This window comes from Plectropomus leopardus, chromosome 11 (genome assembly GCF_026936395.1).
Source record: "Plectropomus leopardus strain MGB_pleo_1.0 chromosome 11, ASM2693639v1, whole genome shotgun sequence".
Classification (NCBI taxonomy): domain Eukaryota; kingdom Metazoa; phylum Chordata; class Actinopteri; order Perciformes; family Serranidae; genus Plectropomus; species Plectropomus leopardus.
In genome coordinates this window covers 20,191,451-20,205,497 of record NC_142186.1, presented here as the reverse complement: position 1 = coordinate 20,205,497, position 14,047 = coordinate 20,191,451, and positions in this window count along the sequence as shown.

Sequence of the window (14,047 nt, the reverse complement as noted above, 5' to 3'; positions counted from 1 at the left end):
AGGACTGTCAGTTTGCCGGTTGTTGTTTGTAAACACTAGGGTTGAGCTGAATAATGGGATGAAGCAAATTTTCAGTATGGATGATAAGCTTTTTTGTAGTAGCACAAGTTTCATCTGAATAAAGTGTATCGATATCTGTACTAACGATTAGGGAAAATCCTCTTTTGCATTAGCTGTATTCGAACTCTTGTGATCAAAAATGATCCAAAGCTTAATCCTGAAATTGCTTTGTAAATAGTTTTCTAATGAGTGGAGTTTGTATGTTCTTCCCATGTGAGCATGGGTTTTCTCTTGGTTCTTCCTCTTACAGTCCAAAGACTTGTATGTTGGTGACTTGGTAACTTTAAATTGCCCGTAGGTATGAATGGTTGTCTGTCTCCTACGGATAATGCATTAATGAACTTCTGATCAACCCAAATCAATTTTAGGCTTAAAATAACTTCTGATTAAGCCCAACCCATCTCCAGTATAAGTCCTGCCTACAAGTACTTCCAGTTTAAAATCTGCCAATTCTGAGCACAGATACAGATAGCGAAGAAGTGAACTGAATCAGACATAAAAGGTAACATTAGCCACTATAAGCTACTGGTCACACTGGACCGAGTTTGCCAGTAGTAGCTTAACCACTGAGTGTATCAAGCAAGAGTTTGTTTGATTGCAGACATTTTTTTTCATTTGTAGGGAAGTAGCCTCCGATGTGTTATTTCATCTGTGTGCGATGCATGCACTGGACACTCCAGCTACACAGTTTAAAGTAGACAAGAGATTAAAATATGCCAACATACCAGCCTGAGGTGACAGAGATCAGCGGATGACTCCAGTAGCAAACCTGCAGCTCCGATGAGTGTCGATAAATTGCATGTGTTTCGCTGTGTGCTGTTGTTGTGCAGATAATTGTGTGAAGAAACACAGAAGTTGCTTCATCTATCAGCTCAGCCTAGCCGTACTCTTTTGACAGTGTCATGATGAGTAATGGTGCTGGCAGAAGCCCGATTAAACAAGCATTTCTGTCCTACATGCCATGCCTGCAGTGTAGACCCATATACCTTTATCACAAGGCCGTCAGTGAACTTTAAATAAACTGTATGACACAGGCTATGCTCTGCTTTAACTTGACTTATATTTGCATGACAGCAACTGGATAGATTTCAGTCACTTCTTCACTGGTCGGCCTACTTTCTTGTGACTGTAAAGTGGAGCACACACAATCAAAAATACTCATGACATAGACACAGTGTGTGTACTCAAGGAAGGGTGTTTTACAGCTCTGAAGTACTGTGTGACTACACCAATATCTGCACAGCTGCTCAACAAGCTCACGTGCTGTAGTAGTACTATGAACTATATTCTGCTGAACAATAATGATGTGCTTGTGTGTTTTTCCTGCACTGTGCACTGTATGTACTTCCAGCCATCATCCATGCTAATACAGATATCTTTAACCTGCTAATAGCCAGTAGCATTGGTCAGGCTCTTGTGGACATCCCTGCATCCTCATTAAATACAGTATGTGGCCCCAGTATGAGTGTGAATGTGTGTTATTTGATATGAATGTGTTGCCCTACTTATTGGGGCTCAGCAGCTCAGCCTGACTACTTTTAAATTCTAAATATATCTTTTTACACCCACAGGAGGAATAGAGAATGGATTTGAGTGGCAGATTTGCCAACCGTAATGAATTTATCTCAGTTACAGCAACTCATTAAACATGTCTGATTGCTGTATCACATCAAGTCACATTTATTTGCATTGCTCTGAGTCACAGTTTCAGTCTACAAACTTTAGTGGTTGAAAACAACAAATTACAAAAAATACATGTCAACGATGACAAGCATTGATCCTCAGAACAAAACAACAAAGTGGCAACACTGTTTTAACACCTATATTTGGCATTCATAAGACGTATATATACACTGACTTTACAGTCCTGATTGAAAGGGAATGCCAAATATCAATAAACATGAATACAGCTGTGTCACACGGTGAAGTCAACAGCCCAGTCACTAGAGGAAAATCTTGGCATTGTAACTACAAACCACTGCAAACTGCAAACCACAGATCTGTTACATTTCTATGTTTCATATGCATCATTTCAACGTTTCTAAAGTGACATAGTTCCATTACATAAACTAACTGTGTCAGCGAGAGGCAGAGGGGACGACTGATGGCAAGAAGCCTGCCGAGCTACAGACCACCGCTTCAGACCAAACAACAACAAAACTGGTTGTTTTGAGTCATCGCTGCGTCTCCAAGAAACTTTTTAGCCACCTAAAATGAGTGTTTATCTGTAACCCATTGCTGTGTTTCCATTGAGGTAGTATCATGAAAAGTGACTGTTTTTTACTCCGACATTGCTGCCTTTTCAGTTGCTTTTTAGCAACCAAAACAGTTTATTTTTTAGGCCAGAAGATGATCTTTTCCTGACCACAGCGTTGCTGAAATGTTAAGTTTCAACCCATCTGCTACATGATGTCCAAATGTAATGTATTTGTGGTTTGTAGAAAAAATGCCAATATTTCTCTTGCGAATGAGTACAGTCAATAATTTATTTACTATTTGGATGCTTCAAAGACAAAGTCATATAAATATACATATATATATATATATATATATATATATATATATTTTACAAAATCTTCATAAACACCTAATTGCTGTTTTATTTGCTCACATCTAGATTTTAGTGTGTTTTCAACCATTATTTTTAACCCTCTTATGTAGCATTCAAAAGCAGTACATAAAGTGTTACTAACAAAAATCTAGTGAAAATGTAATTAAATGGATCTACTTGGAAAGGGCCTGAAGCTGCCAGTATTTTTCTGCAGAAATTGTTGGATGGTTGAATAAGGTACAAAAAGCCCCACGCACATTTTTTCAATGGGCTGTGCCCGATCATTTCTCTGCATCAGCTGTATGGAGGTGAGAAAGAAGCCAGGGTTTGAACCTCTCTTTCTAGCATTCTTTTTCCATTCTGGATATAATAATTTCTGATATTTTGCATGTGAGTAATGTGTGGGTGTAACACTATGAATGCCTTCCAGGAGTGAATAAAAAAGAGTGCCATTCTCCCCACATACACAATATGATACACAACAAATGATAACATCTCTCCCCCCTCTCAAAATTATCTGGCTTTTCAATCCACCTTTGAGTATGGCCATTCAAAGCAACCATAAACACTTCTGATTTTTTTTTCTTTTTTAAGAGGATTTTTTGGCAATTTTGGCTTTATTAGATAGTGCAGAAGTTTGATAGTGTGTGAGGTGTATTATGCTCTGTTTATAGGGGTCTTATCTTGAGGTCAAAGGTTAAGGGATGGTTAGGCCTTGGGGTCTGATGTCTGGAGTACGGACACATGGCTTAAATTACATGGAATGTGTCCCCTTGGGGTTTTTGTGGTTGAACACAATGGGTGACTGATAAATGTGTAGATACTTGTACCTATATAAGACACATGCATGAGTTGTAAGGGAGAGAGATTCACATTGGTCCCGAATCTTCTCCCAGGCAGACCATGGTGCCTGGTGGATGCTGAACTTTGTTGTAATAAATTGATTCTTATGCAACTAAGTCAGTGTCAGCAGAGGTTTCTTCATCGTCTACACATCATTGCTGCTTAAGAAACAACGACGTGAAAGGGGGAGAGTGAGGGGATAACATACAGCAAAAGGCCCTGAGCTGGAATCAAACCTGTGGCCGCTGCAGCAAGGACACTGCCTTCATATATGGGATGCCTGCTTTATCCACTGAGTCACCGGACACCACAAAACTCCTCTGATTTCTGACATGGCTGAACAACATGGCGTAGAAAGTAGTTCTGATCTTGCATAACCCGACACTTAGAGTGTCACAGTTTGTGTCCCAATGTCTTCAGACTCTTGTGGACAGAGTAAAAGACTCATTCAAGTTACTTGTATTAGTCTTTATTTTCACTCAGTTTATTATTCCGTAGATTGTGTTTTCTTGTTTTGGGGGGGTTTGTGCACTGTTTTACCCCTGCTGTGTTCCTGTGCTGCATTTCCCCTCTCTTGCCCGTCTACACACCTGAAGTGCATCAGCCTCGTTAGTCCCTTCCTGCTCCTCAGTTATCCCCAGACAATCAGCTCCCTGCCTGAGCTTCTGCCTCATCACCTTATTCCCCTCACCTGAGCTTATCTGGCCCTTTTCCCCACCTGCACTTCATCCCCTCATCAGACTAGATTGTATTTAAGGCCTGGCTTTTAGTTCAGTCTTTGTTTGATCTTTGATTTGGTTGTGTGATTTGCAGTTTGCTGTTTCATTGCATCAGTCTGAACCAAAAAAATGACTTATTTGAGCTCCTGTTTCATGTACCTGCCTACATATGGGTCCATCTGCATCACACCATATAATATACAGAGAACAAGAGGATTTATTGTTGATTACAAGATGCAACAAACAAAACAGACATAATGTGAATCCTCGGGCTGACGTTCAGTTCAGTAACTCTGGCTGTAAACACTGCTACTGTTTAGATGGCCCCAAAATGTACAATAAGATGGTTCTGGGTTCAAGACTTGGTGGGTGTTGATGTATGACTTTGCTGAAACTACCAGTTACTCAAGTGAAAGCTCAAAAGCTTAATTTTGAGAATCTATTCATGTTTTAGTCATGCATAAAAACTACCAATCCTTTGCTGGCTTTTCATTTGTAGAACCATTAATTATGCCTACTTTATTATCAGACAAAGTCATTTATAAACATCACTTTAGGCTCTGCTAACCAGTGATCATTATTTCTGGCATTTAATAACAAATGATTACTCAGAAACAATAACTGATGATGAAAAGAAACACTGGTTGCAGACCTTGTGAGAACCAACATGTTCCTGCCTATTTTTTTACTTGACCTTATGTTACAAAATGTGGCCCAGAGAGCCTTGGAATATCTCTGCTCTTCAAAATGCCACCGCTGTGCCATGTGACCTCATGTTAAGCAAGCCTTTGGGGGAGTTAACAGTGACATTTACAACATTTTTTGGCAGGGTTCGCTTATATAAAATTGCTCACTATCATATATTTTTGAACAGCTTTTGATAAGGACAATATTTTCTGAGGAATGCTGAGGGTCTCTTGGAAATTACATTTTTGCTGACCCAAAAAAAAGGCTGTTTGTTCTATCAGCCTGAGTAAGCAAAAGTACTTCAAAAAGGCACTGTAACATACATTATCTTTTTATTCATCTTTACATCCTGAAGTGGAAAGGATTTAAAAGCTTGTACATAAATCCCTAATCTTTACAAGGCACTATTCGTTAGCAGATGAAATTATGAATGTATTTGGCGTTGCCAGTTTTCGTGTAAACACTTTGATGAAGGATTCATCAGTACATTTATTTAAAGCTGCACTAATCCTCAACAGAGAGCTCCACATCAGCTGCAGTCATTTTGGTTGTTTTTGACAATGCCCTCACTTACCTAGATAGGTTTATTGTCACTGTTGAGTCCCCTGCGCAAAGGTGTGTGAAACAAAAATGACATCATCACGTAATTTGCATTTAGCAGCAAAGGCTAAAAGTTGTCAGCTGTTGTAACAAACCTACGCCATATTAGATAAATGGTTGTAATTGGCCAGAACCGGGTCTGAAAGGGAGGGGGACCAGATGCATCTGCAAGAGCAAACAAAACATAAGCTCACAGTTTTGTCTGGTTCCCAGACTACTTTAAAGTTATCCCTGTTATTGATAAAATGAAACAAAACAATAGTCTTTCAAAGTACTTTAATCCTGTAATTACATCTCTTTATTGTCTCGATCTGGATTCACATTGCATTTCTGACAATGGATCAAAGAATTCAATGAATGTGTGTAGTCCAGTATTACTGTTTGTAATTTGATCTTAATGGTATCAATCTCTTTGTATATTATAAGTAGTACTACAGGTTTAAAGACAAAAATATTCAACTTAATGTAAAGGTAACTCCTACATGGTAAAGCCTTTTGATCATAAGAATATAAATCTTTGTACAGCTTAACTACAACTAGAAGCTCAACGCTAACAAGGTGCACAGTCCATGCAACGACTTGGTTTGAGGCTATCACCACACGCTAAACTACAGAACGATTTTCTCTCTCCTGTGACCTTTTGAATGTAGTTTTCATGAATGTATTTTAAAAAACATATTATGATGCTGATTGTTTTCACATGTTGGATAATGTGGAGCCACTACAATAAAAGAGCAATCTTATGTACCTTATATCCAACATTCTTCCCTATAATATCAAGCTTTTTTTCCCAGTTCAATTACCTTTTTGTAATTTCTTTTGAGGAAGGAAATCATGAAGAGCAATTATTGGTATTAGAGACACTTATTTTACAGAAGGGTGTTGGTTTGAAGACATCAGCAGCTGACTTCTCATCTAAATGCTCTCAAATGTTAGCAAATGTTCCCCATGGCGATCATTAAAATTTCATCACACCTGAACACTGAAGCACAGTTGCTTCCTCGCTCTCTTCTATTACACCGCTAAGATATTAAAGCAGTGTATTCTGTACATCTATGAAGCAATTTTACACTCTAATCAGGGAAGCAGTGACTTTCAAGTTTCATCGACCTCCAAGAATGAGTGTGATGCCGCCGTCTCATGGCTCCAGACCAATCGGGGCCTCCTTTTATCTCGCCAATCACCCACTGTTTGACAAAACCATTGATTCAAGTCTCTTTTGCTCCAATAATGAGATGCATTTTAAGTGCTATGCTTTTTGATCTTTCAAGACATTTTTATCTCCATGATCCAAGCTCCTAGTCTGAGGATCAGCAGCTTTTCAACATCAGTTTAGTATATTTATCGCTCTCCGCAGTTGTACAATGAAAACTAAACTCCCTTTATTGGATCTGACCTGACTAAAAGCATTTTGTATTCAAGTCCTTGAACCATTGCTGATTAATTGAGACAGGTTTTGTGGGAAAGCCAGGGCTAAAAAATATTGGCAATCAAGGGTCTAATTGTACTGTAAATAAAAAGGGGACAAATAATGGAGGCCGGGTTTTCAAATAAAGGCGACATAATAGATGGCTGGCACAAAGCACAGTTCAACGAGCCCTGTAAACAATCAACAAGCCGTTTCTTGTTTGTGTATATTTATCATTTTCAGGCTCATTATGGAGGGCAGATGACGCGAGAGTGTTATTGCTTATAGGAACCGCAAACATTAAGGTTGTGTTCGACCGTAGTCTCTGACCACTCTCAAAAGCACGCCCATACATCCATCAGCCTCGATATCAGCTTTGCTTTTACAACCACTTTGTGAGTTCCCAGCAACACCAGATAACCCAATAAACACCCACGACCTGGATACATTGTTCAGGTGTGTGACTTGGCCTTGTTCCCAGTATTAGAGAGTCTGAAAAATCTGCACATTGATCACAAGCTTTAGCAAAGTTAAAGTGAAAATTAATCTTGGTTTCCATGTTAACAGGACTTACATAAAGCAGGCCTTCGCCACATGTTGTTGGCTGATAATTGCACACGTTGGCAATGTGAATGGAGTGCACAGCACTTTGAAATGAGACTACACGATAGTTTCCTTTTGGTATTCCTCTGTAAAAGGAATTGATGTGATCATTATAAAACTGATTAGTCGGTATGGGCGGGGAGCCAGGGGCTGAAAATCTATTTTGCCTCCATGGCTTTCACGCTGTCGTCTATTTTTCTCACAGATTTCCAACAGTTGTTCTTTGGACTCAGGTCAGACTTGATAAGGCTGCCAGCCAAATGCACAAGATTATCTTTTCAACATAGCAAGCTTTATTTTATGAATGTGTCACTGGAAATAAAATGAGTCCAGCTATATTGGAAGCAAAGTCACTCTTCAAATAGCAATATGGTGGCTTAGCAGCCACTGAACTCCTCTGTCGGGATGGGAGAATTATATTGTTATTTTTTTTTTTGTCGCCACAAATATAAGGAAGCTTATAGGTTCATGCTCTGGGTATTAACAGAGGGATTAGCGGGGAGGCTTCTGGGACGCTCAAGTCCGTGAAGCACAGAGCCGCAATCTCTTCATTGTTGAGATATCTACTTGATGTAACACAATTAACTATTTATTTCAAATGTGCTGAGGTCTTATAGAGGCATGATGGAAGGGGATTTTGGAGGCATTTATTCTATTTGTGTATTGCATCTGACCTGTTGTGTCTGTAAACAAAGTCCTGTGTAAGACAAAGGTTAGTCTCTCCTGATGTGGACAAAAACAAATCTGCTGATAACAGGCAGCTGAGTACGTCACAGCAAAACGCTGGTCAGATAAACTGTGAACCTGGACAAATTAGCTGTATGAGCTAGCAAGACTTGCTGTCTCTACTGTGTCTAACTAAATAAAAGTAGAGCAACTTCTGACTTCTGACAGTTGATTGCAAAGAATATACTGTAATTGAGATGGTGCTTTTTACTAATTTTCTGCTACAATTCAGTGGGGAATGATACTGTTCAGATTCGAGTTTTATTTGAAAAAAACCCCACTATTTTGCTATGTAAAGATATGAGAACTGTGTGCAGACAGCTCATACACTCCAAATTTACATAGAGCCCCTTTTAAAGAGAGGACCAGTTTACTGCCTTTTTGTGTTTGACCTTTCACAAAATAGCAGTGTCATGTTTCAGATGCCCCCTCCTAAACTTCTCAGAGGGTTTCAACAGTTCTAAACGGATGCAAAGACAGAAAACTCACAGCACATATCAGAAAAAAAATACACATTTGTGTCGGAGAACCATTTGTTTTGATTTTCCTCTCCCACTGAAGGAACTACTCACCCACAAAATTATCATTCGTATTAATTACCCCATCAATGACGACTGCTCAATAAAATGCATGAGCAATGCATGTTCTTACCCAGGTGACCTGTGTTTGACTGGTCATGCCAAAGTGTTTAGAATAGTAAGGCTGTAGCAAATAAAAGCATTCTTTGGAAGCAGGTCTGAACATAAATTGGACTTTGAGAGTTGTGGGAGAGTTTGTAAATGGATGTTTTGATTTAGTTTAAAAAACACGGCCCCCAATTACCTCAGTTCATTATAATTTTCCCGGTTTTTAGGCTCTACAGTCACACAGGATGCACACAAGAAAAACAATGTTTGTGACTGCAACATGACACAGGGTTAAAAATTTACATTCAAATTATATTTGAGAAGTATCCCTTTACACAGCTCATGATCCCACACATTTATCTTGTGCCCCTTGAGGGCCTGACCTTGAAGATGGGAGCCACTGCACTAAACTACCTGTAAACTAGTTAAAATTTGTTGATCTTGAGCAGCTACAACAGTGAAATGTTGCTTACAAGTTGATGATCAGTATTCTTTCAAAAATCTAAAAATGTAGCTGTAACATAAAACAACATATGAGTAACGGGACAATTTTCTGCAGAATGTGTACTTTCAGACTGACACTTTGTTGTATTTCAAGTGTAGGACTTTTACTTGTCATGGAGAATTTCTTTTGTATGACATGCTTACTTAAGTAAAGGCTAATATGAATACTCTTCCTCTCATGTTTCTTTAGTACAGCAGCAGAACTTAGCAGATGATGAAAAATGTGAGTATTTGTTTGCTTCATATGGTGTTGCAAATGCTGTCAGCAACTTCAAGAGAAACTTGTTTTTTTTTTAAGTTCCTTCCCCTTTTTCACAGACCTTGGGAAGCTGAGAGTTTATTTGTATTCACGCAGTTTACGGTAAATCAAGGAGGGGAAGCACACAATCATGTCCACTTATTCTCCCACTCGATCATCTCCAACCTCCTCGTTCTGCTCATTCCTGCTCTTCAAAAGGCTTTCGAGGACATCCAGAGCAGCTCTTGTGAACGCTGCCCATGTTTGTGCTCTTTAACAACACAAGCAGTCTGACACTTTGTTCATAACAGCCATGTCAATTAAACTTCAAAGTGGCCTTTCCCAGTGAGCACAAAGCAGAGACACGCAGTGACGGACAATTTATTTCCCGGGTAATATTGTGCTAAAGTATGGCGGCTCATATTAGGGTTCCAGGCAGGAATCTGAAGGCCAACACTTATTCTTTTATTTTTCAATTAATAATTTCTACGAGTTTATTAATTAATACAGAAAACAATTAGCTGTTTCCGCCACATTTTATTCCTTGATGAAATATTCAGAGACTCCACGGGACACTGAAACACTCCTTTAAAACACTCACTAATGTAATTCATTTAGCAGCCCCATTAAGCACTATTGCCCACCCTCTCTATTTAACCTCTGGGATACTTAAGAGGAAAAAAATCTGTGGGGCAATAAAGTAGATCTATTTTGGTAAAGTAAATTATTAATTTGCTTCCTGTGTGTTTGTGTGCCTGTCCTGTTTCCAGGTTTCACTGTGGAGAGAAGGTCATGTGGCTCACACTTCAGCTGTTTGGCAACACAGAAAAAGCTCCTTGACATCCTCCTGAATTCATCTTTTTCATTTATATGTTTATTACATCTGTCCATCCAGGGAGAGGGATCCGTCCTCAGTTGCTCTTCTTACGGTTTCTTTTATTTTTTTCCCTGTTATTGGGTGTTTTTAAGGTTGTGAAAGGACAGAGGGTGTTGTATGCTGTACAAATTTAAAGCCCCCAGATGCAAAATGTGATTGACTATATAAATAACACTGACTTAAAATTACAAAATGATGGAAAACTTAAGAAGAAAAGATGTGTTATGGATTGTTTGGATGTGGAGAGAGGAACCTGCATCTGCAGTTTGTTTCTTTTATTCGGGACCTGATACATCAGCACAACAATAAGCTTTGTACTCGTCGCTTTTTTAATGTATGATTCTATTCCTACTGCTTCAGTAACCACAGACTTCTGCTCTGCAGGCTTTTCTCTGTACCTCAACGCTGTGCATCTGAGCCGTGTCCTTGTTCTATTTTGTGTGCTCTTTCACAAATATCGTCCTGTTGCATCAGCTTTGTCTGACTTCATTCCCACTGTCCCAAACTCTGAAAAGCACCTCAGGGTTGTGGGTCTGCCGCTGCCATTCACAACCTGTTTTCACACCACTCAACCTGTCTGGCGCTGCTGGGGAAAGGCCCTTAAATCCCCTTTACAAACCTACCTGCAACAACTGTCTCCATCTTTGTTTATTTTGTGCATTTATAAGCACACATAACGCAACAGGAAGGATGAGTCAGCCATGTTTGTTGCCACAAGGCTCGTTAGTGCCCCCTGTAGTGACCTAGTACTGCTGCTGCTGCTTCTATAACTACAGCTTCTCCAACACCAGCCTGCTGGGCACAGGCCCAGGGGCCCAAAGTTCATCTGCAAAATGTCACTTACATTAACACATACCAACTGAATTGCAAAGAGACACAAAAAAAAACAAAAAAAAGCAACCAAACAACCAAAAAAGACACAAAAGGACTACAAAGAGACACAAAAATACCCAAAGGAGACACAAAATAACCACAAAATGGGGCAAAAAAATAAAGCAGACACAAAAAGACTACTAAAAGACAAAATATAACTATAAAAAGAGTCAAAACAACCAAAAAGCGTCACAACATAACTACAGGAGTCCAAACATCCGAAAAGAGACAGAGATGAGCAAAAAAGACACAGAAAGAATACAGCAAAAGGAGGCAAATCACCACAAAGTCAGTGTGTGTTTCCAGGCCTTTATAAAGACAAATAGTCAGTTTTTACCCATTAGAATGTTTTTTGTTTTTTTTCAGGCAGGGTGAATTTGAAACTACGTTTGGACTTTCATGTTATGAAAAGAAAATGTGCATTAAAAAATAGCTGAACCATTATATTTTCACTGAGCAGTATCTGGATGATATGAAAAATCCAAACTTTGTCTGAGTCTGGGGGTGGGAGAAGTTCATTCCTTCCAAAATCCTTGCTTCAGCACTGCTCCACCTCTTCCTGCTGACATTGACATTAATTTTTGCACTTTAAGGTCCAATGTGTAGGATTTAGGGGGATATGTTGGCAGACATGGAATATTATATATAATATATAAGTACTTATATGTTTAGTGTATAATCACAATGCTGTGTTTTTGTTACTTTATGAGCCAATTATATGTCCATAGAGAGCAGGTCCTCGTCCAGAGAGATTGCCATCTTCCAGCGTTATGTTTCTACTGTAGCTCAGAGTGGACAAACCAACCACTGACTCTAAATCAAGCAATTTGAATTTTCACTGTTTTCGTGTCAGCCCCTTGCAATGAGCCAGTATCACAGTATCAGAAACACAAAGATTTCTTAACATGAAACAGCTTTATTCAGTGTTTTTATACCGGTCTTAATGGTCACTCGTCATCTGTTATAGGGAGAAAGAGACCTCTGTGAATAATTTGCCTTTCAGTAAAAACCTCCTGAACAATGAACCCTGAAGGAATCCCAACCAGGGAGTTCACACTTGGCAAACAGTAGAAGTTTCAGCTGTTTGCAATGAGCAATCCTAACTGCCAGATGTCATTTAATCCTGAGTATTCCTCCTTTATATCTATTAACTAAAAGAGGAAATATTTAATGATCTAGCCTAGCATGCTTTATATTACACATTCAGCTCTGTGCATAATGTAAAGTTTTCCTTTGGCAGTGGAGACAACTTTAATAGACTCGTGAAAAATGCTATTCTGCCTCTGATATCATTTTAGACGATAAGAACAAGTAAAATATGGAATGTGAAAGTGCAAAAATGGGCTTCTGTCTACATTTCTCTTTTGATTTGCTCCTCCGTCTCTTGCCAGGAGGGTGAGTTGTCTCTGGCTAATTGCTGAAGAAGTTTGTCCTGGAGTGATGAAACATCACCAAGCATTACAGGAAAGTTTGTGCTCAAACAGCATCTTAGAAAACCCCTGATGTCACTCTGTAAAAACAGCTCTTACAGTGGAACACAACGGCTTGCATAATACAATGTGATCATCCACATTTATGTGTGGAATACAAATGTGATGATTTCAGACAGGAGCACACAGCGCCTGAAACTCAAACATTTTATTCTTTGGTCGCTCGTCTGGGGTGCAGAGGCATGTAAGAAGTTGAAAGAAGCTGTTTGAATGAGATCAAGAGCAGGGGCAGGAAGTGCCTGGCATGGTAACGGGGACAAATACCCAACGAGCTGATGTCAGACGGAAACAAAATATCCCAAACTCACACATGGGAATCAAGTGTTTAAGCTCAAGTGAAGGTGCCTCGGAGTGATTTACATACATTAAGCAACATCAAAAGGGCTCTTTGTACACCTCTGAGTCATTATTACTTCAAAAGCTTGTTTCTCGCACTTTGTGAAATTAACCATGACTACCTGGGTTTTCACCTGTTTAACCCATTTAATAGAAACTTGACCCTGCTGTTGTGATATTAGGCTGTAAAAACAGAAAAGGTCGCTGATCTTTGGGTGTTTTTCTGCCACATACAGAATGAACTCACAGCAGAAAATCTCATCAGTTCCCTTTAAATAAACCGCATCTTTATTACTGTGTACAGTATATGGCTATCCAAACAACTGGTGCCTGTTTTCCTAACCATATAGCTGGCCCTGCTGCTCTCATCACATGTTGTGCAGGGAGGGAGTGCACTGCCAGCAGGTCATCGCTTTGTGTCAAATGCCTTTTCCTCTCCTTCTCATAATAAAGAGGCGTTTCATGTACAGGCAGTGGGCACGGATAACTAAATATGATTTAATAACCTATGATCAGACAGGCTTGCAGAGACCGCCCGCATCACTCATATTGCAAAAGGGCCAGTTGTTACCACGGAAACCGTGTTTGGTGAGCGTGGGAGATAAATTGCAGCAGTATCTCCCTAATAATAATTTCTATTATCTGTGCTGGATGTTTAGATTATCATGTAAATAGGGGGACGTGCTGGTCGACAGGTAGGAGCTGGAGGCTGGTGAATAGAGAAGATCAAATAAAACAGTTGGGCAATCACCACACGTGGGTGTGCCAAGAAGCACGCAGTGGAAGAAGGTAAGCCACAATTACTCCTTTTGTTGACGCGGTTTCTTTTAAAACTATATTAAAGTAGGAAGCTTGAGGTGGTGAGAAAAGGTGCAAACTGACACGCCGCCACCGCAGACGAGGAGG